At 41.8% G+C, this 18,341-nt stretch overlaps 51 non-coding genes across 51 annotated transcripts; all 51 read left to right on the top strand.

Moving 5' to 3' along the window:
* Positions 1-203: 203 nt before the first annotated feature.
* On the top strand, positions 204-277 carry trnai-aau (transfer RNA isoleucine (anticodon AAU)). Its single transcript has one exon. It is a non-coding gene; the product is annotated as a tRNA-Ile (tRNA).
* Positions 278-755: 478 nt separating this feature from the next.
* Positions 756-829, top strand: trnai-aau (transfer RNA isoleucine (anticodon AAU)). The gene has a single exon. It is a non-coding gene; the product is annotated as a tRNA-Ile (tRNA).
* Positions 830-1,009: 180 nt separating this feature from the next.
* Positions 1,010-1,082, top strand: trnar-ucg (transfer RNA arginine (anticodon UCG)). The gene has a single exon. It is a non-coding gene; the product is annotated as a tRNA-Arg (tRNA).
* A 230-nt stretch (positions 1,083-1,312) lies between these two features.
* Positions 1,313-1,386, top strand: trnai-aau (transfer RNA isoleucine (anticodon AAU)). Its single transcript has one exon. It is a non-coding gene; the product is annotated as a tRNA-Ile (tRNA).
* Positions 1,387-1,566: 180 nt separating this feature from the next.
* On the top strand, positions 1,567-1,639 carry trnar-ucg (transfer RNA arginine (anticodon UCG)). The gene has a single exon. It is a non-coding gene; the product is annotated as a tRNA-Arg (tRNA).
* A 230-nt stretch (positions 1,640-1,869) lies between these two features.
* trnai-aau (transfer RNA isoleucine (anticodon AAU)) lies at positions 1,870-1,943 on the top strand. The gene has a single exon. It is a non-coding gene; the product is annotated as a tRNA-Ile (tRNA).
* A 180-nt stretch (positions 1,944-2,123) lies between these two features.
* On the top strand, positions 2,124-2,196 carry trnar-ucg (transfer RNA arginine (anticodon UCG)). Its single transcript has one exon. It is a non-coding gene; the product is annotated as a tRNA-Arg (tRNA).
* Positions 2,197-2,426: 230 nt separating this feature from the next.
* On the top strand, positions 2,427-2,500 carry trnai-aau (transfer RNA isoleucine (anticodon AAU)). The gene has a single exon. It is a non-coding gene; the product is annotated as a tRNA-Ile (tRNA).
* A 553-nt stretch (positions 2,501-3,053) lies between these two features.
* Positions 3,054-3,127, top strand: trnai-aau (transfer RNA isoleucine (anticodon AAU)). Its single transcript has one exon. It is a non-coding gene; the product is annotated as a tRNA-Ile (tRNA).
* A 478-nt stretch (positions 3,128-3,605) lies between these two features.
* trnai-aau (transfer RNA isoleucine (anticodon AAU)) lies at positions 3,606-3,679 on the top strand. Its single transcript has one exon. It is a non-coding gene; the product is annotated as a tRNA-Ile (tRNA).
* Positions 3,680-3,859: 180 nt separating this feature from the next.
* Positions 3,860-3,932, top strand: trnar-ucg (transfer RNA arginine (anticodon UCG)). Its single transcript has one exon. It is a non-coding gene; the product is annotated as a tRNA-Arg (tRNA).
* A 230-nt stretch (positions 3,933-4,162) lies between these two features.
* trnai-aau (transfer RNA isoleucine (anticodon AAU)) lies at positions 4,163-4,236 on the top strand. The gene has a single exon. It is a non-coding gene; the product is annotated as a tRNA-Ile (tRNA).
* Positions 4,237-4,416: 180 nt separating this feature from the next.
* trnar-ucg (transfer RNA arginine (anticodon UCG)) lies at positions 4,417-4,489 on the top strand. The gene has a single exon. It is a non-coding gene; the product is annotated as a tRNA-Arg (tRNA).
* Positions 4,490-4,719: 230 nt separating this feature from the next.
* trnai-aau (transfer RNA isoleucine (anticodon AAU)) lies at positions 4,720-4,793 on the top strand. Its single transcript has one exon. It is a non-coding gene; the product is annotated as a tRNA-Ile (tRNA).
* Positions 4,794-4,973: 180 nt separating this feature from the next.
* trnar-ucg (transfer RNA arginine (anticodon UCG)) lies at positions 4,974-5,046 on the top strand. The gene has a single exon. It is a non-coding gene; the product is annotated as a tRNA-Arg (tRNA).
* A 230-nt stretch (positions 5,047-5,276) lies between these two features.
* trnai-aau (transfer RNA isoleucine (anticodon AAU)) lies at positions 5,277-5,350 on the top strand. The gene has a single exon. It is a non-coding gene; the product is annotated as a tRNA-Ile (tRNA).
* Positions 5,351-5,903: 553 nt separating this feature from the next.
* trnai-aau (transfer RNA isoleucine (anticodon AAU)) lies at positions 5,904-5,977 on the top strand. Its single transcript has one exon. It is a non-coding gene; the product is annotated as a tRNA-Ile (tRNA).
* Positions 5,978-6,455: 478 nt separating this feature from the next.
* On the top strand, positions 6,456-6,529 carry trnai-aau (transfer RNA isoleucine (anticodon AAU)). The gene has a single exon. It is a non-coding gene; the product is annotated as a tRNA-Ile (tRNA).
* A 180-nt stretch (positions 6,530-6,709) lies between these two features.
* On the top strand, positions 6,710-6,782 carry trnar-ucg (transfer RNA arginine (anticodon UCG)). The gene has a single exon. It is a non-coding gene; the product is annotated as a tRNA-Arg (tRNA).
* A 230-nt stretch (positions 6,783-7,012) lies between these two features.
* Positions 7,013-7,086, top strand: trnai-aau (transfer RNA isoleucine (anticodon AAU)). The gene has a single exon. It is a non-coding gene; the product is annotated as a tRNA-Ile (tRNA).
* A 180-nt stretch (positions 7,087-7,266) lies between these two features.
* On the top strand, positions 7,267-7,339 carry trnar-ucg (transfer RNA arginine (anticodon UCG)). Its single transcript has one exon. It is a non-coding gene; the product is annotated as a tRNA-Arg (tRNA).
* Positions 7,340-7,569: 230 nt separating this feature from the next.
* trnai-aau (transfer RNA isoleucine (anticodon AAU)) lies at positions 7,570-7,643 on the top strand. The gene has a single exon. It is a non-coding gene; the product is annotated as a tRNA-Ile (tRNA).
* Positions 7,644-7,823: 180 nt separating this feature from the next.
* Positions 7,824-7,896, top strand: trnar-ucg (transfer RNA arginine (anticodon UCG)). Its single transcript has one exon. It is a non-coding gene; the product is annotated as a tRNA-Arg (tRNA).
* Positions 7,897-8,126: 230 nt separating this feature from the next.
* On the top strand, positions 8,127-8,200 carry trnai-aau (transfer RNA isoleucine (anticodon AAU)). Its single transcript has one exon. It is a non-coding gene; the product is annotated as a tRNA-Ile (tRNA).
* A 553-nt stretch (positions 8,201-8,753) lies between these two features.
* trnai-aau (transfer RNA isoleucine (anticodon AAU)) lies at positions 8,754-8,827 on the top strand. Its single transcript has one exon. It is a non-coding gene; the product is annotated as a tRNA-Ile (tRNA).
* A 478-nt stretch (positions 8,828-9,305) lies between these two features.
* On the top strand, positions 9,306-9,379 carry trnai-aau (transfer RNA isoleucine (anticodon AAU)). Its single transcript has one exon. It is a non-coding gene; the product is annotated as a tRNA-Ile (tRNA).
* Positions 9,380-9,559: 180 nt separating this feature from the next.
* Positions 9,560-9,632, top strand: trnar-ucg (transfer RNA arginine (anticodon UCG)). Its single transcript has one exon. It is a non-coding gene; the product is annotated as a tRNA-Arg (tRNA).
* Positions 9,633-9,862: 230 nt separating this feature from the next.
* On the top strand, positions 9,863-9,936 carry trnai-aau (transfer RNA isoleucine (anticodon AAU)). The gene has a single exon. It is a non-coding gene; the product is annotated as a tRNA-Ile (tRNA).
* Positions 9,937-10,116: 180 nt separating this feature from the next.
* Positions 10,117-10,189, top strand: trnar-ucg (transfer RNA arginine (anticodon UCG)). Its single transcript has one exon. It is a non-coding gene; the product is annotated as a tRNA-Arg (tRNA).
* A 230-nt stretch (positions 10,190-10,419) lies between these two features.
* trnai-aau (transfer RNA isoleucine (anticodon AAU)) lies at positions 10,420-10,493 on the top strand. Its single transcript has one exon. It is a non-coding gene; the product is annotated as a tRNA-Ile (tRNA).
* Positions 10,494-10,673: 180 nt separating this feature from the next.
* trnar-ucg (transfer RNA arginine (anticodon UCG)) lies at positions 10,674-10,746 on the top strand. Its single transcript has one exon. It is a non-coding gene; the product is annotated as a tRNA-Arg (tRNA).
* A 230-nt stretch (positions 10,747-10,976) lies between these two features.
* On the top strand, positions 10,977-11,050 carry trnai-aau (transfer RNA isoleucine (anticodon AAU)). Its single transcript has one exon. It is a non-coding gene; the product is annotated as a tRNA-Ile (tRNA).
* A 180-nt stretch (positions 11,051-11,230) lies between these two features.
* trnar-ucg (transfer RNA arginine (anticodon UCG)) lies at positions 11,231-11,303 on the top strand. The gene has a single exon. It is a non-coding gene; the product is annotated as a tRNA-Arg (tRNA).
* Positions 11,304-11,533: 230 nt separating this feature from the next.
* On the top strand, positions 11,534-11,607 carry trnai-aau (transfer RNA isoleucine (anticodon AAU)). Its single transcript has one exon. It is a non-coding gene; the product is annotated as a tRNA-Ile (tRNA).
* A 553-nt stretch (positions 11,608-12,160) lies between these two features.
* Positions 12,161-12,234, top strand: trnai-aau (transfer RNA isoleucine (anticodon AAU)). The gene has a single exon. It is a non-coding gene; the product is annotated as a tRNA-Ile (tRNA).
* Positions 12,235-12,712: 478 nt separating this feature from the next.
* trnai-aau (transfer RNA isoleucine (anticodon AAU)) lies at positions 12,713-12,786 on the top strand. Its single transcript has one exon. It is a non-coding gene; the product is annotated as a tRNA-Ile (tRNA).
* Positions 12,787-12,966: 180 nt separating this feature from the next.
* On the top strand, positions 12,967-13,039 carry trnar-ucg (transfer RNA arginine (anticodon UCG)). The gene has a single exon. It is a non-coding gene; the product is annotated as a tRNA-Arg (tRNA).
* A 230-nt stretch (positions 13,040-13,269) lies between these two features.
* On the top strand, positions 13,270-13,343 carry trnai-aau (transfer RNA isoleucine (anticodon AAU)). The gene has a single exon. It is a non-coding gene; the product is annotated as a tRNA-Ile (tRNA).
* A 180-nt stretch (positions 13,344-13,523) lies between these two features.
* Positions 13,524-13,596, top strand: trnar-ucg (transfer RNA arginine (anticodon UCG)). The gene has a single exon. It is a non-coding gene; the product is annotated as a tRNA-Arg (tRNA).
* Positions 13,597-13,826: 230 nt separating this feature from the next.
* Positions 13,827-13,900, top strand: trnai-aau (transfer RNA isoleucine (anticodon AAU)). The gene has a single exon. It is a non-coding gene; the product is annotated as a tRNA-Ile (tRNA).
* Positions 13,901-14,453: 553 nt separating this feature from the next.
* Positions 14,454-14,527, top strand: trnai-aau (transfer RNA isoleucine (anticodon AAU)). The gene has a single exon. It is a non-coding gene; the product is annotated as a tRNA-Ile (tRNA).
* A 478-nt stretch (positions 14,528-15,005) lies between these two features.
* Positions 15,006-15,079, top strand: trnai-aau (transfer RNA isoleucine (anticodon AAU)). Its single transcript has one exon. It is a non-coding gene; the product is annotated as a tRNA-Ile (tRNA).
* A 180-nt stretch (positions 15,080-15,259) lies between these two features.
* trnar-ucg (transfer RNA arginine (anticodon UCG)) lies at positions 15,260-15,332 on the top strand. The gene has a single exon. It is a non-coding gene; the product is annotated as a tRNA-Arg (tRNA).
* Positions 15,333-15,562: 230 nt separating this feature from the next.
* Positions 15,563-15,636, top strand: trnai-aau (transfer RNA isoleucine (anticodon AAU)). The gene has a single exon. It is a non-coding gene; the product is annotated as a tRNA-Ile (tRNA).
* A 180-nt stretch (positions 15,637-15,816) lies between these two features.
* trnar-ucg (transfer RNA arginine (anticodon UCG)) lies at positions 15,817-15,889 on the top strand. Its single transcript has one exon. It is a non-coding gene; the product is annotated as a tRNA-Arg (tRNA).
* A 230-nt stretch (positions 15,890-16,119) lies between these two features.
* Positions 16,120-16,193, top strand: trnai-aau (transfer RNA isoleucine (anticodon AAU)). Its single transcript has one exon. It is a non-coding gene; the product is annotated as a tRNA-Ile (tRNA).
* Positions 16,194-16,373: 180 nt separating this feature from the next.
* Positions 16,374-16,446, top strand: trnar-ucg (transfer RNA arginine (anticodon UCG)). Its single transcript has one exon. It is a non-coding gene; the product is annotated as a tRNA-Arg (tRNA).
* A 230-nt stretch (positions 16,447-16,676) lies between these two features.
* On the top strand, positions 16,677-16,750 carry trnai-aau (transfer RNA isoleucine (anticodon AAU)). Its single transcript has one exon. It is a non-coding gene; the product is annotated as a tRNA-Ile (tRNA).
* Positions 16,751-17,303: 553 nt separating this feature from the next.
* On the top strand, positions 17,304-17,377 carry trnai-aau (transfer RNA isoleucine (anticodon AAU)). Its single transcript has one exon. It is a non-coding gene; the product is annotated as a tRNA-Ile (tRNA).
* A 478-nt stretch (positions 17,378-17,855) lies between these two features.
* Positions 17,856-17,929, top strand: trnai-aau (transfer RNA isoleucine (anticodon AAU)). The gene has a single exon. It is a non-coding gene; the product is annotated as a tRNA-Ile (tRNA).
* A 180-nt stretch (positions 17,930-18,109) lies between these two features.
* Positions 18,110-18,182, top strand: trnar-ucg (transfer RNA arginine (anticodon UCG)). Its single transcript has one exon. It is a non-coding gene; the product is annotated as a tRNA-Arg (tRNA).
* The last annotated feature ends 159 nt before the right edge of the window (positions 18,183-18,341 follow it).

The following is an 18,341-nucleotide window of genomic DNA, read 5'->3' as shown; positions in this document are numbered from 1 at the left end:
TGGTGAAACTATGTATTGTATCTGCTGGAAGCGTCAATGCTCCCAACAAATGACATTTCCTTTTGCTTCTTCAATGGGAACTTTACAACTGAAGATGATAGGCACTGACACTCAGTTGACAGTTTTATGCTGCCTGCATTTTAGAACGTCTTTTCTGGAAAACTGTCTGGATTTAGTGGAGTTGGATGAGACCTTTAGGCATGGGCCGGTTAGCTCAGATGGTCAGAGCGTGGTGCTAATAACGCCAAGGTCATGGGTTCAATCCCCATACTGGCCAACAATATGGAAAGGCTAGTTTATCACACCTAAAGACGATCAAAAACTGGTAACATTTTGCTGGGTAACATGCTTGAAAAAAGTACAAATGATAAGGTATGTTTTCAAAGATTCCATTGTGCCCCAATCGTTTTTCAATTGTACAATAGCACTTGTAAAATGTGAAAGTCTTGCTTTCTGCGACTACGTGGCCTAATGGACAAGGAGTCTGACTTCGGATCAGAAGATTGAGGGTTCGAGTCCCTTTGTGGTTGACAATTGCAAGTTCTTCGTAAGAAGCTTGGTGAAACTATGTATTGTATCTGCTGGAAGCGTCAATGCTCCCAACACAATGGCTTTTGCTTCCTCAATGGGAACTTTGCAACTGAAGATGATAGGCACTGACACTCAGTTGACAGTTTTATGCTGCCTGCATTTTAGAACGTCTTTTCTGGAAAACTGTCTGGATTTAGTGGAGTTGGATGAGACCTTTAGGCATGGGCCGGTTAGCTCAGATGGTCAGAGCGTGGTGCTAATAACGCCAAGGTCATGGGTTCAATCCCCATACTGGCCAACAATATGGAAAGGCTAGTTTATCACACCTAAAGACGATCAAAAACTGGTAACATTTTGCTAGGTAACATGCTTGAAAAAAATACAAATGATAAGGTATGTTTTCAAAGATTCCACTGTGCCCCAATCGTTTTTCAATTTTACAATAGCACTTGTAAAATGTGAAAGTCTTGCTTTCTGCGACCACGTGGCCTAATGGACAAGGCGTCTGACTTCGGATCAGAAGATTGAGGGTTCGAGTCCCTTCGTGGTTGACAATTGCAAGTTCTTCGTAAGAAGCTTGGTGAAACTATGTATTGTATCTGCTGGAAGCGTCAATGCTCCCAACAAATGACATTTCCTTTTGCTTCTTCAATGGGAACTTTACAACTGAAGATGATAGGCACTGACACTCAGTTGACAGTTTTATGCTGCCTGCATTTTAGAACGTCTTTTCTGGAAAACTGTCTGGATTTAGTGGAGTTGGATGAGACCTTTAGGCATGGGCCGGTTAGCTCAGATGGTCAGAGCGTGGTGCTAATAACGCCAAGGTCATGGGTTCAATCCCCATACTGGCCAACAATATGGAAAGGCTAGTTTATCACACCTAAAGATGATCAAAAACTGGTAACATTTTGCTGGGTAACATGCTTGAAAAAAGTACAAATGATAATGTATGTTTTCAAAGATTCCACTGTGCCCCAATCGTTTTTCAATTTTATAATAGCACTTGTAAAATGTGAAAGTCTTGCTTTCTGTGACCACGTGGCCTAATGGACAAGGCGTCTGACTTCGGATCAGAAGATTGAGGGTTCGAGTCCCTTCGTGGTTGACAATTGCAAGTTCTTCGTAAGAAGCTTGGTGAAACTATGTATTGTATCTGCTGGAAGCGTCAATGCTCCCAACAAATGACATTTCCTTTTGCTTCTTCAATGGGAACTTTACAACTGAAGATGATAGGCACTGACACTCAGTTGACAGTTTTATGCTGCCTGCATTTTAGAACGTCTTTTCTGGAAAACTGTCTGGATTTAGTGGAGTTGGATGAGACCTTTAGGCATGGGCCGGTTAGCTCAGATGGTCAGAGCGTGGTGCTAATAACGCCAAGGTCATGGGTTCAATCCCCATACTGGCCAACAATATGGAAAGGCTAGTTTATCACACCTAAAGATGATCAAAAACTGGTAACATTTTGCTGGGTAACATGCTTGAAAAAAGTACAAATGATAATGTATGTTTTCAAAGATTCCACTGTGCCCCAATCGTTTTTCAATTTTATAATAGCACTTGTAAAATGTGAAAGTCTTGCTTTCTGTGACCACGTGGCCTAATGGACAAGGCGTCTGACTTCGGATCAGAAGATTGAGGGTTCGAGTCCCTTCGTGGTTGAAAATTGGAAGTTCTTCGTAAGAAGCTTGGTGAAGCTATGTATTGTATCTGCTGGAAGCGTCAATGCTCCCAACAAATGACATTTCCTTTTGCTTCTTCAATGGGAACTTTACAACTGAAGATGATAGGCACTGACACTCAGTTGACAGTTTTATGCTGCCTGCATTTTAGAACGTCTTTTGTGGAAAACTGTCTGGATTTAGTGGAGTTGGATGAGACCTTTAGGCATGGGCCGGTTAGCTCAGATGGTCAGAGCGTGGTGCTAATAACGCCAAGGTCATGGGTTCAATCCCCATACTGGCCAACAATATGGAAAGGGTAGAAAACAACCTCCAACTATTTAGTGTTATTTGCGCTTAACAAAAGCTTTTATTGCAAGGAAAAGTCCAGCAAGTAGTTTATCACACCTAAAGACGATCAAAAACTGGAAACATTTTGCTAGGTAACATGCTTGAAAAAAATACAAATGATAAGGTATGTTTTCAAAGATTCCATTGTGCCCCAATCGTTTTTCAATTGTACAATAGCACTTGTAAAATGTGAAAGTCTTTCTTTCTGCGACTACGTGGCCTAATGGACAAGGAGTCTGACTTCGGATCAGAAGATTGAGGGTTCGAGTCCCTTTGTGGTTGACAATTGCAAGTTCTTCGTAAGAAGCTTGGTGAAAGTATGTATTGTATCTGCTGGAAGCGTCAATGCTCCCAACACAATGGCTTTTGCTTCCTCAATGGGAACTTTGCAACTGAAGATGATAGGCACTCACACTCAGTTGACAGTTTTATGCTGCCTGCATTTTAGAACGTCTTTTCTGGAAAACTGTCTGGATTTAGTGGAGTTGGATGAGACCTTTAGGCATGGGCCGGTTAGCTCAGATGGTCAGAGCGTGGTGCTAATAACGCCAAGGTCATGGGTTCAATCCCCATACTGGCCAACAATATGGAAAGGCTAGTTTATCACACCTAAAGACGATCAAAAACTGGTAACATTTTGCTGGGTAACATGCTTGAAAAAAGTACAAATGATAAGGTATGTTTTCAAAGATTCCATTGTGCCCCAATCGTTTTTCAATTGTACAATAGCACTTGTAAAATGTGAAAGTCTTGCTTTCTGCGACTACGTGGCCTAATGGACAAGGAGTCTGACTTCGGATCAGAAGATTGAGGGTTCGAGTCCCTTTGTGGTTGACAATTGCAAGTTCTTCGTAAGAAGCTTGGTGAAACTATGTATTGTATCTGCTGGAAGCGTCAATGCTCCCAACACAATGGCTTTTGCTTCCTCAATGGGAACTTTGCAACTGAAGATGATAGGCACTGACACTCAGTTGACAGTTTTATGCTGCCTGCATTTTAGAACGTCTTTTCTGGAAAACTGTCTGGATTTAGTGGAGTTGGATGAGACCTTTAGGCATGGGCCGGTTAGCTCAGATGGTCAGAGCGTGGTGCTAATAACGCCAAGGTCATGGGTTCAATCCCCATACTGGCCAACAATATGGAAAGGCTAGTTTATCACACCTAAAGACGATCAAAAACTGGTAACATTTTGCTAGGTAACATGCTTGAAAAAAATACAAATGATAAGGTATGTTTTCAAAGATTCCACTGTGCCCCAATCGTTTTTCAATTTTACAATAGCACTTGTAAAATGTGAAAGTCTTGCTTTCTGCGACCACGTGGCCTAATGGACAAGGCGTCTGACTTCGGATCAGAAGATTGAGGGTTCGAGTCCCTTCGTGGTTGACAATTGCAAGTTCTTCGTAAGAAGCTTGGTGAAACTATGTATTGTATCTGCTGGAAGCGTCAATGCTCCCAACAAATGACATTTCCTTTTGCTTCTTCAATGGGAACTTTACAACTGAAGATGATAGGCACTGACACTCAGTTGACAGTTTTATGCTGCCTGCATTTTAGAACGTCTTTTCTGGAAAACTGTCTGGATTTAGTGGAGTTGGATGAGACCTTTAGGCATGGGCCGGTTAGCTCAGATGGTCAGAGCGTGGTGCTAATAACGCCAAGGTCATGGGTTCAATCCCCATACTGGCCAACAATATGGAAAGGCTAGTTTATCACACCTAAAGATGATCAAAAACTGGTAACATTTTGCTGGGTAACATGCTTGAAAAAAGTACAAATGATAATGTATGTTTTCAAAGATTCCACTGTGCCCCAATCGTTTTTCAATTTTATAATAGCACTTGTAAAATGTGAAAGTCTTGCTTTCTGTGACCACGTGGCCTAATGGACAAGGCGTCTGACTTCGGATCAGAAGATTGAGGGTTCGAGTCCCTTCGTGGTTGACAATTGCAAGTTCTTCGTAAGAAGCTTGGTGAAACTATGTATTGTATCTGCTGGAAGCGTCAATGCTCCCAACAAATGACATTTCCTTTTGCTTCTTCAATGGGAACTTTACAACTGAAGATGATAGGCACTGACACTCAGTTGACAGTTTTATGCTGCCTGCATTTTAGAACGTCTTTTCTGGAAAACTGTCTGGATTTAGTGGAGTTGGATGAGACCTTTAGGCATGGGCCGGTTAGCTCAGATGGTCAGAGCGTGGTGCTAATAACGCCAAGGTCATGGGTTCAATCCCCATACTGGCCAACAATATGGAAAGGCTAGTTTATCACACCTAAAGATGATCAAAAACTGGTAACATTTTGCTGGGTAACATGCTTGAAAAAAGTACAAATGATAATGTATGTTTTCAAAGATTCCACTGTGCCCCAATCGTTTTTCAATTTTATAATAGCACTTGTAAAATGTGAAAGTCTTGCTTTCTGTGACCACGTGGCCTAATGGACAAGGCGTCTGACTTCGGATCAGAAGATTGAGGGTTCGAGTCCCTTCGTGGTTGAAAATTGGAAGTTCTTCGTAAGAAGCTTGGTGAAGCTATGTATTGTATCTGCTGGAAGCGTCAATGCTCCCAACAAATGACATTTCCTTTTGCTTCTTCAATGGGAACTTTACAACTGAAGATGATAGGCACTGACACTCAGTTGACAGTTTTATGCTGCCTGCATTTTAGAACGTCTTTTGTGGAAAACTGTCTGGATTTAGTGGAGTTGGATGAGACCTTTAGGCATGGGCCGGTTAGCTCAGATGGTCAGAGCGTGGTGCTAATAACGCCAAGGTCATGGGTTCAATCCCCATACTGGCCAACAATATGGAAAGGGTAGAAAACAACCTCCAACTATTTAGTGTTATTTGCGCTTAACAAAAGCTTTTATTGCAAGGAAAAGTCCAGCAAGTAGTTTATCACACCTAAAGACGATCAAAAACTGGAAACATTTTGCTAGGTAACATGCTTGAAAAAAATACAAATGATAAGGTATGTTTTCAAAGATTCCATTGTGCCCCAATCGTTTTTCAATTGTACAATAGCACTTGTAAAATGTGAAAGTCTTTCTTTCTGCGACTACGTGGCCTAATGGACAAGGAGTCTGACTTCGGATCAGAAGATTGAGGGTTCGAGTCCCTTTGTGGTTGACAATTGCAAGTTCTTCGTAAGAAGCTTGGTGAAAGTATGTATTGTATCTGCTGGAAGCGTCAATGCTCCCAACACAATGGCTTTTGCTTCCTCAATGGGAACTTTGCAACTGAAGATGATAGGCACTCACACTCAGTTGACAGTTTTATGCTGCCTGCATTTTAGAACGTCTTTTCTGGAAAACTGTCTGGATTTAGTGGAGTTGGATGAGACCTTTAGGCATGGGCCGGTTAGCTCAGATGGTCAGAGCGTGGTGCTAATAACGCCAAGGTCATGGGTTCAATCCCCATACTGGCCAACAATATGGAAAGGCTAGTTTATCACACCTAAAGACGATCAAAAACTGGTAACATTTTGCTGGGTAACATGCTTGAAAAAAGTACAAATGATAAGGTATGTTTTCAAAGATTCCATTGTGCCCCAATCGTTTTTCAATTGTACAATAGCACTTGTAAAATGTGAAAGTCTTGCTTTCTGCGACTACGTGGCCTAATGGACAAGGAGTCTGACTTCGGATCAGAAGATTGAGGGTTCGAGTCCCTTTGTGGTTGACAATTGCAAGTTCTTCGTAAGAAGCTTGGTGAAACTATGTATTGTATCTGCTGGAAGCGTCAATGCTCCCAACACAATGGCTTTTGCTTCCTCAATGGGAACTTTGCAACTGAAGATGATAGGCACTGACACTCAGTTGACAGTTTTATGCTGCCTGCATTTTAGAACGTCTTTTCTGGAAAACTGTCTGGATTTAGTGGAGTTGGATGAGACCTTTAGGCATGGGCCGGTTAGCTCAGATGGTCAGAGCGTGGTGCTAATAACGCCAAGGTCATGGGTTCAATCCCCATACTGGCCAACAATATGGAAAGGCTAGTTTATCACACCTAAAGACGATCAAAAACTGGTAACATTTTGCTAGGTAACATGCTTGAAAAAAATACAAATGATAAGGTATGTTTTCAAAGATTCCACTGTGCCCCAATCGTTTTTCAATTTTACAATAGCACTTGTAAAATGTGAAAGTCTTGCTTTCTGCGACCACGTGGCCTAATGGACAAGGCGTCTGACTTCGGATCAGAAGATTGAGGGTTCGAGTCCCTTCGTGGTTGACAATTGCAAGTTCTTCGTAAGAAGCTTGGTGAAACTATGTATTGTATCTGCTGGAAGCGTCAATGCTCCCAACAAATGACATTTCCTTTTGCTTCTTCAATGGGAACTTTACAACTGAAGATGATAGGCACTGACACTCAGTTGACAGTTTTATGCTGCCTGCATTTTAGAACGTCTTTTCTGGAAAACTGTCTGGATTTAGTGGAGTTGGATGAGACCTTTAGGCATGGGCCGGTTAGCTCAGATGGTCAGAGCGTGGTGCTAATAACGCCAAGGTCATGGGTTCAATCCCCATACTGGCCAACAATATGGAAAGGCTAGTTTATCACACCTAAAGATGATCAAAAACTGGTAACATTTTGCTGGGTAACATGCTTGAAAAAAGTACAAATGATAATGTATGTTTTCAAAGATTCCACTGTGCCCCAATCGTTTTTCAATTTTATAATAGCACTTGTAAAATGTGAAAGTCTTGCTTTCTGTGACCACGTGGCCTAATGGACAAGGCGTCTGACTTCGGATCAGAAGATTGAGGGTTCGAGTCCCTTCGTGGTTGACAATTGCAAGTTCTTCGTAAGAAGCTTGGTGAAACTATGTATTGTATCTGCTGGAAGCGTCAATGCTCCCAACAAATGACATTTCCTTTTGCTTCTTCAATGGGAACTTTACAACTGAAGATGATAGGCACTGACACTCAGTTGACAGTTTTATGCTGCCTGCATTTTAGAACGTCTTTTCTGGAAAACTGTCTGGATTTAGTGGAGTTGGATGAGACCTTTAGGCATGGGCCGGTTAGCTCAGATGGTCAGAGCGTGGTGCTAATAACGCCAAGGTCATGGGTTCAATCCCCATACTGGCCAACAATATGGAAAGGCTAGTTTATCACACCTAAAGATGATCAAAAACTGGTAACATTTTGCTGGGTAACATGCTTGAAAAAAGTACAAATGATAATGTATGTTTTCAAAGATTCCACTGTGCCCCAATCGTTTTTCAATTTTATAATAGCACTTGTAAAATGTGAAAGTCTTGCTTTCTGTGACCACGTGGCCTAATGGACAAGGCGTCTGACTTCGGATCAGAAGATTGAGGGTTCGAGTCCCTTCGTGGTTGAAAATTGGAAGTTCTTCGTAAGAAGCTTGGTGAAGCTATGTATTGTATCTGCTGGAAGCGTCAATGCTCCCAACAAATGACATTTCCTTTTGCTTCTTCAATGGGAACTTTACAACTGAAGATGATAGGCACTGACACTCAGTTGACAGTTTTATGCTGCCTGCATTTTAGAACGTCTTTTGTGGAAAACTGTCTGGATTTAGTGGAGTTGGATGAGACCTTTAGGCATGGGCCGGTTAGCTCAGATGGTCAGAGCGTGGTGCTAATAACGCCAAGGTCATGGGTTCAATCCCCATACTGGCCAACAATATGGAAAGGGTAGAAAACAACCTCCAACTATTTAGTGTTATTTGCGCTTAACAAAAGCTTTTATTGCAAGGAAAAGTCCAGCAAGTAGTTTATCACACCTAAAGACGATCAAAAACTGGAAACATTTTGCTAGGTAACATGCTTGAAAAAAATACAAATGATAAGGTATGTTTTCAAAGATTCCATTGTGCCCCAATCGTTTTTCAATTGTACAATAGCACTTGTAAAATGTGAAAGTCTTTCTTTCTGCGACTACGTGGCCTAATGGACAAGGAGTCTGACTTCGGATCAGAAGATTGAGGGTTCGAGTCCCTTTGTGGTTGACAATTGCAAGTTCTTCGTAAGAAGCTTGGTGAAAGTATGTATTGTATCTGCTGGAAGCGTCAATGCTCCCAACACAATGGCTTTTGCTTCCTCAATGGGAACTTTGCAACTGAAGATGATAGGCACTCACACTCAGTTGACAGTTTTATGCTGCCTGCATTTTAGAACGTCTTTTCTGGAAAACTGTCTGGATTTAGTGGAGTTGGATGAGACCTTTAGGCATGGGCCGGTTAGCTCAGATGGTCAGAGCGTGGTGCTAATAACGCCAAGGTCATGGGTTCAATCCCCATACTGGCCAACAATATGGAAAGGCTAGTTTATCACACCTAAAGACGATCAAAAACTGGTAACATTTTGCTGGGTAACATGCTTGAAAAAAGTACAAATGATAAGGTATGTTTTCAAAGATTCCATTGTGCCCCAATCGTTTTTCAATTGTACAATAGCACTTGTAAAATGTGAAAGTCTTGCTTTCTGCGACTACGTGGCCTAATGGACAAGGAGTCTGACTTCGGATCAGAAGATTGAGGGTTCGAGTCCCTTTGTGGTTGACAATTGCAAGTTCTTCGTAAGAAGCTTGGTGAAACTATGTATTGTATCTGCTGGAAGCGTCAATGCTCCCAACACAATGGCTTTTGCTTCCTCAATGGGAACTTTGCAACTGAAGATGATAGGCACTGACACTCAGTTGACAGTTTTATGCTGCCTGCATTTTAGAACGTCTTTTCTGGAAAACTGTCTGGATTTAGTGGAGTTGGATGAGACCTTTAGGCATGGGCCGGTTAGCTCAGATGGTCAGAGCGTGGTGCTAATAACGCCAAGGTCATGGGTTCAATCCCCATACTGGCCAACAATATGGAAAGGCTAGTTTATCACACCTAAAGACGATCAAAAACTGGTAACATTTTGCTAGGTAACATGCTTGAAAAAAATACAAATGATAAGGTATGTTTTCAAAGATTCCACTGTGCCCCAATCGTTTTTCAATTTTACAATAGCACTTGTAAAATGTGAAAGTCTTGCTTTCTGCGACCACGTGGCCTAATGGACAAGGCGTCTGACTTCGGATCAGAAGATTGAGGGTTCGAGTCCCTTCGTGGTTGACAATTGCAAGTTCTTCGTAAGAAGCTTGGTGAAACTATGTATTGTATCTGCTGGAAGCGTCAATGCTCCCAACAAATGACATTTCCTTTTGCTTCTTCAATGGGAACTTTACAACTGAAGATGATAGGCACTGACACTCAGTTGACAGTTTTATGCTGCCTGCATTTTAGAACGTCTTTTCTGGAAAACTGTCTGGATTTAGTGGAGTTGGATGAGACCTTTAGGCATGGGCCGGTTAGCTCAGATGGTCAGAGCGTGGTGCTAATAACGCCAAGGTCATGGGTTCAATCCCCATACTGGCCAACAATATGGAAAGGCTAGTTTATCACACCTAAAGACGATCAAAAACTGGTAACATTTTGCTAGGTAACATGCTTGAAAAAAATACAAATGATAAGGTATGTTTTCAAAGATTCCACTGTGCCCCAATCGTTTTTCAATTTTACAATAGCACTTGTAAAATGTGAAAGTCTTGCTTTCTGCGACCACGTGGCCTAATGGACAAGGCGTCTGACTTCGGATCAGAAGATTGAGGGTTCGAGTCCCTTCGTGGTTGACAATTGCAAGTTCTTCGTAAGAAGCTTGGTGAAACTATGTATTGTATCTGCTGGAAGCGTCAATGCTCCCAACAAATGACATTTCCTTTTGCTTCTTCAATGGGAACTTTACAACTGAAGATGATAGGCACTGACACTCAGTTGACAGTTTTATGCTGCCTGCATTTTAGAACGTCTTTTCTGGAAAACTGTCTGGATTTAGTGGAGTTGGATGAGACCTTTAGGCATGGGCCGGTTAGCTCAGATGGTCAGAGCGTGGTGCTAATAACGCCAAGGTCATGGGTTCAATCCCCATACTGGCCAACAATATGGAAAGGCTAGTTTATCACACCTAAAGATGATCAAAAACTGGTAACATTTTGCTGGGTAACATGCTTGAAAAAAGTACAAATGATAATGTATGTTTTCAAAGATTCCACTGTGCCCCAATCGTTTTTCAATTTTATAATAGCACTTGTAAAATGTGAAAGTCTTGCTTTCTGTGACCACGTGGCCTAATGGACAAGGCGTCTGACTTCGGATCAGAAGATTGAGGGTTCGAGTCCCTTCGTGGTTGACAATTGCAAGTTCTTCGTAAGAAGCTTGGTGAAACTATGTATTGTATCTGCTGGAAGCGTCAATGCTCCCAACAAATGACATTTCCTTTTGCTTCTTCAATGGGAACTTTACAACTGAAGATGATAGGCACTGACACTCAGTTGACAGTTTTATGCTGCCTGCATTTTAGAACGTCTTTTCTGGAAAACTGTCTGGATTTAGTGGAGTTGGATGAGACCTTTAGGCATGGGCCGGTTAGCTCAGATGGTCAGAGCGTGGTGCTAATAACGCCAAGGTCATGGGTTCAATCCCCATACTGGCCAACAATATGGAAAGGCTAGTTTATCACACCTAAAGATGATCAAAAACTGGTAACATTTTGCTGGGTAACATGCTTGAAAAAAGTACAAATGATAATGTATGTTTTCAAAGATTCAACTGTGCCCCAATCGTTTTTCAATTTTATAATAGCACTTGTAAAATGTGAAAGTCTTGCTTTCTGTGACCACGTGGCCTAATGGACAAGGCGTCTGACTTCGGATCAGAAGATTGAGGGTTCGAGTCCCTTCGTGGTTGAAAATTGGAAGTTCTTCGTAAGAAGCTTGGTGAAGCTATGTATTGTATCTGCTGGAAGCGTCAATGCTCCCAACAAATGACATTTCCTTTTGCTTCTTCAATGGGAACTTTACAACTGAAGATGATAGGCACTGACACTCAGTTGACAGTTTTATGCTGCCTGCATTTTAGAACGTCTTTTGTGGAAAACTGTCTGGATTTAGTGGAGTTGGATGAGACCTTTAGGCATGGGCCGGTTAGCTCAGATGGTCAGAGCGTGGTGCTAATAACGCCAAGGTCATGGGTTCAATCCCCATACTGGCCAACAATATGGAAAGGGTAGAAAACAACCTCCAACTATTTAGTGTTATTTGCGCTTAACAAAAGCTTTTATTGCAAGGAAAAGTCCAGCAAGTAGTTTATCACACCTAAAGACGATCAAAAACTGGAAACATTTTGCTAGGTAACATGCTTGAAAAAAATACAAATGATAAGGTATGTTTTCAAAGATTCCATTGTGCCCCAATCGTTTTTCAATTGTACAATAGCACTTGTAAAATGTGAAAGTCTTTCTTTCTGCGACTACGTGGCCTAATGGACAAGGAGTCTGACTTCGGATCAGAAGATTGAGGGTTCGAGTCCCTTTGTGGTTGACAATTGCAAGTTCTTCGTAAGAAGCTTGGTGAAAGTATGTATTGTATCTGCTGGAAGCGTCAATGCTCCCAACACAATGGCTTTTGCTTCCTCAATGGGAACTTTGCAACTGAAGATGATAGGCACTCACACTCAGTTGACAGTTTTATGCTGCCTGCATTTTAGAACGTCTTTTCTGGAAAACTGTCTGGATTTAGTGGAGTTGGATGAGACCTTTAGGCATGGGCCGGTTAGCTCAGATGGTCAGAGCGTGGTGCTAATAACGCCAAGGTCATGGGTTCAATCCCCATACTGGCCAACAATATGGAAAGGCTAGTTTATCACACCTAAAGACGATCAAAAACTGGTAACATTTTGCTGGGTAACATGCTTGAAAAAAGTACAAATGATAAGGTATGTTTTCAAAGATTCCATTGTGCCCCAATCGTTTTTCAATTGTACAATAGCACTTGTAAAATGTGAAAGTCTTGCTTTCTGCGACTACGTGGCCTAATGGACAAGGAGTCTGACTTCGGATCAGAAGATTGAGGGTTCGAGTCCCTTTGTGGTTGACAATTGCAAGTTCTTCGTAAGAAGCTTGGTGAAACTATGTATTGTATCTGCTGGAAGCGTCAATGCTCCCAACACAATGGCTTTTGCTTCCTCAATGGGAACTTTGCAACTGAAGATGATAGGCACTGACACTCAGTTGACAGTTTTATGCTGCCTGCATTTTAGAACGTCTTTTCTGGAAAACTGTCTGGATTTAGTGGAGTTGGATGAGACCTTTAGGCATGGGCCGGTTAGCTCAGATGGTCAGAGCGTGGTGCTAATAACGCCAAGGTCATGGGTTCAATCCCCATACTGGCCAACAATATGGAAAGGCTAGTTTATCACACCTAAAGACGATCAAAAACTGGTAACATTTTGCTAGGTAACATGCTTGAAAAAAATACAAATGATAAGGTATGTTTTCAAAGATTCCACTGTGCCCCAATCGTTTTTCAATTTTACAATAGCACTTGTAAAATGTGAAAGTCTTGCTTTCTGCGACCACGTGGCCTAATGGACAAGGCGTCTGACTTCGGATCAGAAGATTGAGGGTTCGAGTCCCTTCGTGGTTGACAATTGCAAGTTCTTCGTAAGAAGCTTGGTGAAACTATGTATTGTATCTGCTGGAAGCGTCAATGCTCCCAACAAATGACATTTCCTTTTGCTTCTTCAATGGGAACTTTACAACTGAAGATGATAGGCACTGACACTCAGTTGACAGTTTTATGCTGCCTGCATTTTAGAACGTCTTTTCTGGAAAACTGTCTGGATTTAGTGGAGTTGGATGAGACCTTTAGGCATGGGCCGGTTAGCTCAGATGGTCAGAGCGTGGTGCTAATAACGCCAAGGTCATGGGTTCAATCCCCATACTGGCCAACAATATGGAAAGGCTAGTTTATCACACCTAAAGATGATCAAAAACTGGTAACATTTTGCTGGGTAACATGCTTGAAAAAAGTACAAATGATAATGTATGTTTTCAAAGATTCCACTGTGCCCCAATCGTTTTTCAATTTTATAATAGCACTTGTAAAATGTGAAAGTCTTGCTTTCTGTGACCACGTGGCCTAATGGACAAGGCGTCTGACTTCGGATCAGAAGATTGAGGGTTCGAGTCCCTTCGTGGTTGAAAATTGGAAGTTCTTCGTAAGAAGCTTGGTGAAGCTATGTATTGTATCTGCTGGAAGCGTCAATGCTCCCAACAAATGACATTTCCTTTTGCTTCTTCAATGGGAACTTTACAACTGAAGATGATAGGCACTGACACTCAGTTGACAGTTTTATGCTGCCTGCATTTTAGAACGTCTTTTGTGGAAAACTGTCTGGATTTAGTGGAGTTGGATGAGACCTTTAGGCATGGGCCGGTTAGCTCAGATGGTCAGAGCGTGGTGCTAATAACGCCAAGGTCATGGGTTCAATCCCCATACTGGCCAACAATATGGAAAGGGTAGAAAACAACCTCCAACTATTTAGTGTTATTTGCGCTTAACAAAAGCTTTTATTGCAAGGAAAAGTCCAGCAAGTAGTTTATCACACCTAAAGACGATCAAAAACTGGAAACATTTTGCTAGGTAACATGCTTGAAAAAAATACAAATGATAAGGTATGTTTTCAAAGATTCCATTGTGCCCCAATCGTTTTTCAATTGTACAATAGCACTTGTAAAATGTGAAAGTCTTTCTTTCTGCGACTACGTGGCCTAATGGACAAGGAGTCTGACTTCGGATCAGAAGATTGAGGGTTCGAGTCCCTTTGTGGTTGACAATTGCAAGTTCTTCGTAAGAAGCTTGGTGAAAGTATGTATTGTATCTGCTGGAAGCGTCAATGCTCCCAACACAATGGCTTTTGCTTCCTCAATGGGAACTTTGCAACTGAAGATGATAGGCACTCACACTCAGTTGACAGTTTTATGCTGCCTGCATTTTAGAACGTCTTTTCTGGAAAACTGTCTGGATTTAGTGGAGTTGGATGAGACCTTTAGGCATGGGCCGGTTAGCTCAGATGGTCAGAGCGTGGTGCTAATAACGCCAAGGTCATGGGTTCAATCCCCATACTGGCCAACAATATGGAAAGGCTAGTTTATCACACCTAAAGACGATCAAAAACTGGTAACATTTTGCTGGGTAACATGCTTGAAAAAAGTACAAATGATAAGGTATGTTTTCAAAGATTCCATTGTGCCCCAATCGTTTTTCAATTGTACAATAGCACTTGTAAAATGTGAAAGTCTTGCTTTCTGCGACTACGTGGCCTAATGGACAAGGAGTCTGACTTCGGATCAGAAGATTGAGGGTTCGAGTCCCTTTGTGGTTGACAATTGCAAGTTCTTCGTAAGAAGCTTGGTGAAACTATGTATTGTATCTGCTGGAAGCGTCAATGCTCCCAACACAATGGCTTTTGCTTCCTCAATGGGAACTTTGCAACTGAAGATGATAGGCACTGACACTCAGTTGACAGTTTTATGCTGCCTGCATTTTAGAACGTCTTTTCTGGAAAACTGTCTGGATTTAGTGGAGTTGGATGAGACCTTTAGGCATGGGCCGGTTAGCTCAGATGGTCAGAGCGTGGTGCTAATAACGCCAAGGTCATGGGTTCAATCCCCATACTGGCCAACAATATGGAAAGGCTAGTTTATCACACCTAAAGACGATCAAAAACTGGTAACATTTTGCTAGGTAACATGCTTGAAAAAAATACAAATGATAAGGTATGTTTTCAAAGATTCCACTGTGCCCCAATCGTTTTTCAATTTTACAATAGCACTTGTAAAATGTGAAAGTCTTGCTTTCTGCGACCACGTGGCCTAATGGACAAGGCGTCTGACTTCGGATCAGAAGATTGAGGGTTCGAGTCCCTTCGTGGTTGACAATTGCAAGTTCTTCGTAAGAAGCTTGGTGAAACTATGTATTGTATCTGCTGGAAGCGTCAATGCTCCCAACAAATGACATTTCCTTTTGCTTCTTCAATGGGAACTTTACAACTGAAGATGATAGGCACTGACACTCAGTTGACAGTTTTATGCTGCCTGCATTTTAGAACGTCTTTTCTGGAAAACTGTCTGGATTTAGTGGAGTTGGATGAGACCTTTAGGCATGGGCCGGTTAGCTCAGATGGTCAGAGCGTGGTGCTAATAACGCCAAGGTCATGGGTTCAATCCCCATACTGGCCAACAATATGGAAAGGCTAGTTTATCACACCTAAAGATGATCAAAAACTGGTAACATTTTGCTGGGTAACATGCTTGAAAAAAGTACAAATGATAATGTATGTTTTCAAAGATTCCACTGTGCCCCAATCGTTTTTCAATTTTATAATAGCACTTGTAAAATGTGAAAGTCTTGCTTTCTGTGACCACGTGGCCTAATGGACAAGGCGTCTGACTTCGGATCAGAAGATTGAGGGTTCGAGTCCCTTCGTGGTTGACAATTGCAAGTTCTTCGTAAGAAGCTTGGTGAAACTATGTATTGTATCTGCTGGAAGCGTCAATGCTCCCAACAAATGACATTTCCTTTTGCTTCTTCAATGGGAACTTTACAACTGAAGATGATAGGCACTGACACTCAGTTGACAGTTTTATGCTGCCTGCATTTTAGAACGTCTTTTCTGGAAAACTGTCTGGATTTAGTGGAGTTGGATGAGACCTTTAGGCATGGGCCGGTTAGCTCAGATGGTCAGAGCGTGGTGCTAATAACGCCAAGGTCATGGGTTCAATCCCCATACTGGCCAACAATATGGAAAGGCTAGTTTATCACACCTAAAGATGATCAAAAACTGGTAACATTTTGCTGGGTAACATGCTTGAAAAAAGTACAAATGATAATGTATGTTTTCAAAGATTCCACTGTGCCCCAATCGTTTTTCAATTTTATAATAGCACTTGTAAAATGTGAAAGTCTTGCTTTCTGTGACCACGTGGCCTAATGGACAAGGCGTCTGACTTCGGATCAGAAGATTGAGGGTTCGAGTCCCTTCGTGGTTGAAAATTGGAAGTTCTTCGTAAGAAGCTTGGTGAAGCTATGTATTGTATCTGCTGGAAGCGTCAATGCTCCCAACAAATGACATTTCCTTTTGCTTCTTCAATGGGAACTTTACAACTGAAGATGATAGGCACTGACACTCAGTTGACAGTTTTATGCTGCCTGCATTTTAGAACGTCTTTTGTGGAAAACTGTCTGGATTTAGTGGAGTTGGATGAGACCTTTAGGCATGGGCCGGTTAGCTCAGATGGTCAGAGCGTGGTGCTAATAACGCCAAGGTCATGGGTTCAATCCCCATACTGGCCAACAATATGGAAAGGGTAGAAAACAACCTCCAACTATTTAGTGTTATTTGCGCTTAACAAAAGCTTTTATTGCAAGGAAAAGTCCAGCAAGTAGTTTATCACACCTAAAGACGATCAAAAACTGGAAACATTTTGCTAGGTAACATGCTTGAAAAAAATACAAATGATAAGGTATGTTTTCAAAGATTCCATTGTGCCCCAATCGTTTTTCAATTGTACAATAGCACTTGTAAAATGTGAAAGTCTTTCTTTCTGCGACTACGTGGCCTAATGGACAAGGAGTCTGACTTCGGATCAGAAGATTGAGGGTTCGAGTCCCTTTGTGGTTGACAATTGCAAGTTCTTCGTAAGAAGCTTGGTGAAAGTATGTATTGTATCTGCTGGAAGCGTCAATGCTCCCAACACAATGGCTTTTGCTTCCTCAATGGGAACTTTGCAACTGAAGATGATAGGCACTCACACTCAGTTGACAGTTTTATGCTGCCTGCATTTTAGAACGTCTTTTCTGGAAAACTGTCTGGATTTAGTGGAGTTGGATGAGACCTTTAGGCATGGGCCGGTTAGCTCAGATGGTCAGAGCGTGGTGCTAATAACGCCAAGGTCATGGGTTCAATCCCCATACTGGCCAACAATATGGAAAGGCTAGTTTATCACACCTAAAGACGATCAAAAACTGGTAACATTTTGCTGGGTAACATGCTTGAAAAAAGTACAAATGATAAGGTATGTTTTCAAAGATTCCATTGTGCCCCAATCGTTTTTCAATTGTACAATAGCACTTGTAAAATGTGAAAGTCTTGCTTTCTGCGACTACGTGGCCTAATGGACAAGGAGTCTGACTTCGGATCAGAAGATTGAGGGTTCGAGTCCCTTTGTGGTTGACAATTGCAAGTTCTTCGTAAGAAGCTTGGTGAAACTATGTATTGTATCTGCTGGAAGCGTCAATGCTCCCAACACAATGGCTTTTGCTTCCTCAATGGGAACTTTGCAACTGAAGATGATAGGCACTGACACTCAGTTGACAGTTTTATGCTGCCTGCATTTTAGAACGTCTTTTCTGGAAAACTGTCTGGATTTAGTGGAGTTGGATGAGACCTTTAGGCATGGGCCGGTTAGCTCAGATGGTCAGAGCGTGGTGCTAATAACGCCAAGGTCATGGGTTCAATCCCCATACTGGCCAACAATATGGAAAGGCTAGTTTATCACACCTAAAGACGATCAAAAACTGGTAACATTTTGCTAGGTAACATGCTTGAAAAAAATACAAATGATAAGGTATGTTTTCAAAGATTCCACTGTGCCCCAATCGTTTTTCAATTTTACAATAGCACTTGTAAAATGTGAAAGTCTTGCTTTCTGCGACCACGTGGCCTAATGGACAAGGCGTCTGACTTCGGATCAGAAGATTGAGGGTTCGAGTCCCTTCGTGGTTGACAATTGCAAGTTCTTCGTAAGAAGCTTGGTGAAACTATGTATTGTATCTGCTGGAAGCGTCAATGCTCCCAACAAATGACATTTCCTTTTGCTTCTTCAATGGGAACTTTACAACTGAAGATGATAGGCACTGACACTCAGTTGACAGTTTTATGCTG

Source organism: Pungitius pungitius, chromosome 21 (genome assembly GCF_949316345.1).
Source record: "Pungitius pungitius chromosome 21, fPunPun2.1, whole genome shotgun sequence".
Taxonomy (NCBI): Eukaryota; Metazoa; Chordata; class Actinopteri; order Perciformes; family Gasterosteidae; genus Pungitius; species Pungitius pungitius.
This window is presented reverse-complemented; position numbering and strand designations above follow the sequence as displayed.